The sequence below is a fragment of the Malus domestica genome, chromosome 08, assembly GCF_042453785.1.
Source record: "Malus domestica chromosome 08, GDT2T_hap1".
Classification (NCBI taxonomy): domain Eukaryota; kingdom Viridiplantae; phylum Streptophyta; class Magnoliopsida; order Rosales; family Rosaceae; genus Malus; species Malus domestica.
Window position 1 is genome coordinate 26,310,526 of NC_091668.1, and position 6,875 is coordinate 26,317,400.

The following is a 6,875-nucleotide window of genomic DNA, read 5'->3' on the forward strand; positions in this document are numbered from 1 at the left end:
GCTCTTCTATACTTATATTTTTGTATGCTTCTACAATATTACTTTGGTCAGTTATTGTAATGCCTCTTTTGAAAAATGTTATGTTCGGGTTCATAAATAAAAAACCTTGCAAACTTTTCAAAAAGTTTAAACCTAAAATAAATGGATATGATCCTACTGGTGAAACAAATGTTAATGGTAAATTAAATTGTTGTTTTTCTACTTTAATAAACTCATTATTTATACAATGTTTTAAGTAAACTGGTCTCTCATCAAATTGTGTTATTCTTACTGGTTTTGCTAATTTTTGTCTATATTTTTTTGGTACTAATTCTTCTCTTATGACACTCTTTGTACTCCCTGATCTATCATAGCTATCGTTTGTATCTTATGTTTCTTTGCTAATTCTATTTCACAATTTATGATAATTAAAGAACTATTTTTTGGTTTTTCTATACTATAAACAATATTTCCTAATATTTCAGTATTTTCTTGTGATTCTGCTGAATTAACTTCTAATAACCTATTATTATAACATTTTTCACATAATATTGAATATGTATTATAGTATTTATTTGCAACTAATTTACTACACTTATGACATTTTTCTGGCCAACCTAAATTGATGTATTTATATTATTCTTCATGATGTTCTTCTATGAATGCACACATATACTCTTCTAGATCACTATTTGTGTTGCTTGAATCTTCTGAGTCTGAATCTATCATGTTAATACTCTCTATACTATAAATGCTCTCATTATCACTTAAATTATCTAAACTGTATATTGACTGAATATCCTCATCTTCTTCTAACTTAAACAACTCCATCAAATGTACTTTTTCTTTCAACTGTTTACCTAATTTTGGACATTTAGGTCTAATATGTCCACCTTCTCCACATGAATAACATTTACAATTACTCTTATCTTTTGGTGCTTTATATTTTCTAATCCAAGGTCTGCCACTTCGTTTTCTAAATTGTTTTGGAATATATTTTCTTTTCCTATATGTTCTTGAATGTCTTATGCTGAAATTCTTATGATGTTTGTAGGGTTTATACGACTTATATTTCTTTTTGTATATTTTCTTATGCTTTTTCTTATGGCAACCATACTGTTGTGGTAAATCTATATTTTTACAACACATGTAAAATTGTTTCTTAATTTGTCTCATAGCTTTTATTTGACTACACACTTGTCTGAGTATATCATATACATGTTGAATTCTAAGTCCTATAGCAATATCATTTTTCTTCGAATGCTTTTGCCATTCATTCCAAATCTTTTCACCTATTGGTCCTTTTATTTTTGTCATATAAGTATCTAATAAATTAATATCACTAATTCTACATGTTCTTCCTAAATATTTAAAGAAATCTGTGGTATACTCAGTTATATACTGTAAATCGCAAATTTATAATTGTTCTAAATTTCTGATTGCTCTTATTTGTTCTTGTTCGCTTCTGCCATCTAACCTATTATGATCTAAAAACTCTTGTTTAATCAAAGTAACAAAACCATCAATATTAAAATGTATTTTAGCTGCCTAATGTTATTCTGGATTTTGAACTTTCCATGACTGTAAGTAATCAAAAACTAAATCATTCAAAGTATACTCAAAGTAATCTAACATATTTTGTGAATTACTAAAATCTAACATTAATGCTGCATGTACGCAACCTTTTTCCCATCTCTCAATCGTTCTTTCCCAATCTTGTGGATCTACATTATCTAAATTTAATATAAGGTTAATCTCTGTTTACTACTATGAAGTTTCGTGGTTTTCAACATTTGGTACATGAATTTTTTTTCATCCCAGAGTCATACCTCAAGTCTTAATTTTAGGACAGTTTCATACCTCTGTTAAGTTTTCTGTTAGAATTTCTGTTAATTGATGATGTGGCGCTCACGTGGACAATAATTGAGCGCCACATGTCAATATGGACCCACTTAATATTAAAAAATTTAAAAAAAATACAAAAACACAAATATAATGAAAAAAAGGCCCAACCTATCCCTTACCCCCGCACCCTCCTCTCTTCTGCAAATCCCAGCACCTCACCCAAATCCCACCCCACCCAAATCCCAGCACCTCTCGATTTATTTCTCTCTCTCTCTCTCTCTCACTACACTCACTTTCTTCCTCCACCTTATTCGCCGTGAAAAGAAGACGACGAGAAACATCCAGCAAACCCTACCACTGCCGCCAATCTCTCTGCCAATCTCTATGAACCCCACACCCTACAAAACCCAGCAAAAACCCAGTAAATCAATCTCTCACCGCGATTCCCTAACCTTTCTGGTTCTCTATGTCCTCCAAATCAAGAGCTTCGACCTTCGACGGCAAAGCCTCCGAGCCACACCCTAACCCTGACCATCTAGATCTTGAGTGAAGAACACTCACTGTCAACACATCTAGTACGGTCGCAAGAAAAGAGAGTAGAAAAGAGAGAAAGAGAGCTCTAAGCGCCGGACTCGACAAAATGCAAGATCCGGCCAACCCGAAACTGGATCCGAGCTCCAGTTCTCAGGACTCTCACCACCCATGCATGGCGCCCGCTGTTTCCAAACACGACTCCAAGCACCACGTTCCGGGGCTCCTACCACCGTTGAATCCAATCTGAGGCCATTTCCAGATCCCTGACGACCTGGATCTACTCCAGGACCCGTTCAAGGGCCCGTCCTGTGGCTTCAAAAAGTTGGGCAGCTCCGATGACAACATCTTCGACACCTACATGGACATAGAGAAGCTCAGATGTGCTTGGAGAGAGAGAAAGGTGAAGAGGGAGGTGTGAGAGGGATCGGGAAAGAGAAGAGGGAGAGATCAGGGAAGAGGGGCGGGCAGGTGGGTTTTCTTTCTCGTCGTCTTCTTTTCACGGTGAATAAGGCGGAGGAAGACCGTGAGGGTAGTGAGAGAGAGAGAGGGAGAGAGAGAGAGAGAGAAAGAAATCGAGAGGTGCTGGGATTTACAGAAGAGAGAAGGTTGGGATTTGCATAAGAGAGAAGGCGGGTGTGGGGGTGAGGGGACATGTTGGCTTTTTTTTTGTATTTTTTTTTCAATTTTTTAATATTAAAGTGGGTCCATATTGACACGTGGCGCTCAATTATTGTCCACATTAGTGCCACGTCATCAGTTAACAGAAATTCTAACAGAAAACTTAATGGAGGTATGAAACTGTCCCAAAATTAAGACTTGAGGTATGACTCCTGGATGAAAAAAACTTCATGTATCAAATGTTGAAAACCACGAAACTTCAGGGTAGTAAACAGAGATTAACCCTTTAATATATTACCAGCTATATTAATTTGTTCTAACCCTCTCAAATATGGAATCCTATTTTTTCTAGGTTTTATCATACTTTCTTCCATATAGTCTACTTTTGCTTTTTCATTATATTGTTCATTTGTTGGTCTCAAAAATTGTTGATCAGTTATACTTGCGTGTCCTGTATTTTCTACTCCTGATGTACTACTTTCTTCTGCTGGGTTACATTCTACTTTCAATTCTAATAAATTATTATATTCTTTTGATCCTAAAATGTGTTCTACTCCTATTTCTAAGATTAAAATTTTCATTTCTTCGTCTGAAATTTTATGTAGTCCTAAATCATATGTCTTATATTTTTCCAAATATTGTTCTTCATCTAAATGATCAATATCTTCTATAAGTTTATCTACAATATGATCAAAATTTTGTTCAACTAAATTAATATCTAAATTATCAAAAGCCATATTTATACTCTCATTTTCAATTTCACTCTTATCCTCTTCTATTTATTCTAGTTGCTTATAATTACTAAACATAATTGTTGCTTGACCTGTACTAGTTTCATATATTTGTACTTTATCTGGTTGTCTATTTTGTGCTACTTGTAAATTAGGCAATGTCCACTGAGTTCCTTCTAAAGAGCTATTATCTACGGGTTTTGCTTCTATCATATTTACATGTTTACTGTCAAATGTTTGAACTAAATTTTGAAATTCTAAATTAAACTTATGATTATATCTATCAGACACTTTACCTATATACATTAAGCTAATACACAAATTTTTATACTCTCCTTTCATATTATAATTTTTTGTTCTTATGCTCACTTTGATATATTTACTAAATTCATTAATCGTCATAACATAATTTGGAATACAACCTATGACTGCTAAGTTTGAACTTAAGTCTACTTCAGTTGTTGCTATTGCTGCTTGTTGGTGATTATCCCATCTATCATCATATATGTATACTAAAGCTTTTGTACCTACTTGTGCTCTGGTTAATCCTGCTATTCCAATTAATATTGTTCCTATATGAATCTAACTAAAATGTGATTTTCTCAAATGAGTAAGTGCTTCTTTACTAATTAGATTAAGTGTGACTTCTTTATCAATATAGCTAACTTCATGTTGACTGATGCTGCTTACAATTCTACTTCTGTTTTCAAATAAACCTAATTGATACAAGTTATATTTATTTTTCTGCGTTCTCTCAAAACCTCTTCGAATAAATTCTTGTGCTTCTTCTTCATTTGGATAAATATCCTCAGCCTTAACTACTTCTTTTCCTTTTTTCCTAAAGAGTTCCATTTTCTATTATCAAAAGGATTTAGCTTAGGTCTTCTATTATTATTTGCACTTAAAGTTAAATTTTCTAATTTATCTAGTAAAGATGGTGGAAGTGATGAAGATGCGTTATGTAAAACTTGATTTATTTCTGCTATTTGTTCTTCAACTTGATCTAATTTTTCAGCTAAACTTAAAACTAATTGGATAATCAAATTATTTTGCCTAATGGGAATATTACTAGTGTCACAGCCCGTCCCGGGATTCTTTATATCGGGGACGTGAAATGATGGAATTACCCTTGATGGGTATTAAGGTATGTGTGCGTGTGACATATTACTTGGACTAAATTCATATATTTCAAGCTTTTGGAAATAAATTGGGTTGGATTAAAAATATTGAGTTGTATGTTTTGTGTGGTTAGGGAGATTAGGAAAAATTAAAGGGATGGTGATGGTTGAGGTGGACCACACAACACATATACACAGTCACTCCTTCTCTCCCACTCCCCCGTGCCCTCTCTCTCTCTCTTCTCCGTTTAGTCTCTCTCCCTCTCGAATGGTACGGACAAGGGCCAATGCCCTTGAACTTACACGGATCGACGCCAAAAAGGTATGGTTCTTCATCCCTTCGACCTCTTGGGTCGTTTGGTACTAGTTTTAGGACGTGAAACCTTCGAAATCATGTGAAACCCAAACCCCCATTTTATGTCACTATTCATGCAATCGTAATATGTCGATTTTCAGGGAATTCTAAGCTTGTAATGAGCTTAGTGAGGTCCCAAGGAAGCTCGGAGTGCTTCATTTGAAGGTTTTGGACGTCGGGATCATTGGGTTCAAATTTGGCCGGTTTTCTTGGAAATTCTCCGGTGAGATTTTGTAGTTTTTAGAGCCTTAAAGTAGTATAACGTGAAACTACATGCTTAGGGCTTCACTTTGATATAAAATACGAAGAAAACGGTTGAGAAATGACGGAGAACAAGGAGATTGAAAAATCTCCAGTTTTCCGGCCACCGGAAAACTCAGTCCGGCCACCGGAAAACTCAGTCCGGCGAGCTCGAGGAAGAAGACGCGCGTGGGGGCACGTGAACCCGCGCCTGTCCAGGCGTGTGCCACTTCAAAAAAAATTTCTAAAAATTTCTCGACGTCCGTGACGTCGAGTAGGTCGATGTGGTATATTCATATACCCAAATTGAGCACCGTATGAGAAGTTATTTCGAATTGTCGGTTATGTGCTTAAATTAACGTTTTTATAGTTGTTTTGCATATAGGTGACACCTATCCCGAGGACGAGCGCATCCAGGGACGTCACGGGGGTTACGACCCATCAACTTACCAATGAGTGGGCAGTTTTGTTTTCAGTATATACCTATATACTATTAATTTTCCCAGAAAGTGAATTTATATGAAAGTATGTTTTCAATTGCCATGCATGCATATTATGAGATATATGAATTGATAATTGATGCATATATATGTGAATTGGTGCTATGGACGTATAGGTGAGTATCAGGTGAGTTTTACGTTATTCATACGATTTATTATAATGTGAATTGCATTGAGAACTCATAATCTGCACCCCTGGTGTTAGTGCTTATATTATTCACCGCACCGCACGCTCACCTTGGATCCAAGTAGGTGCATGTCGTACAGACCATGAGAGGGTTCCGACATGCTAGTCGTACAGACCACTAGAGGTGGTTCCGACTAATAGGTGACCTTAGATTATGCGCGCAGATGATTGATGAGAGAAGCACTAAAGTGAATTATTACACCATTCTTGTCGTACAGATTACTTCAGGTAGTTCCAACTTATGTGCAGAGTAGTGTCGTACAGGTCACCGTGGTGACTCCGGCTGGGTTGGATATTGAGCTATGGAATCAACTGTACAGGACCAACTGCAGGGTTTCCGGTTGATTCGCTATGTCACCTGTCATTTGGATGCATCCACGTTTTCTTCGGCGTTCTGACAGACTTTCTGCATGTAGGACTCACCTGCGGGTGTTGTAATTTAATTATAGTCCTACTTGACTGCACCTAGTTTTTATGCTTTGAAATTGTGTACTGCACACTTAAACTCACTCTAGCATGCTAGTTGGATATTACTGCTAGTAGTTGGTTTTTATTCCTTCGTATTTCTTATATCCTTTGCTTCCGTATCGCACTTTTGGTTACGTCACACTCACGTGACGGCCAGCACGCCTTGATTCTAGGATCGGGGTGTGTCAACTATTGGATACTGGTGTTGAAAAATCTTTTAAACCTACCGATTCTTTATCTAACTTACTAATTTCTTTCAAAGCTTGGATATATTTTCTGCTAGTTCTAGAATCTGTCATT

General features: G+C 36.0%; 1 long non-coding RNA gene across 1 annotated transcript; it reads right to left on the reverse strand.

The window, feature by feature from the left end:
- Positions 1–1,892: 1,892 nt before the first annotated feature.
- LOC139198409 (uncharacterized) lies at positions 1,893–2,284 on the reverse strand. Its single transcript, XR_011583870.1, has 2 exons — positions 2,074–2,284; positions 1,893–2,038 (listed from the first exon to the last, which is right to left on the reverse strand). It is a non-coding gene; the product is annotated as an uncharacterized lncRNA (long non-coding RNA).
- Between the last annotated feature and the right edge of the window lie 4,591 nt (positions 2,285–6,875).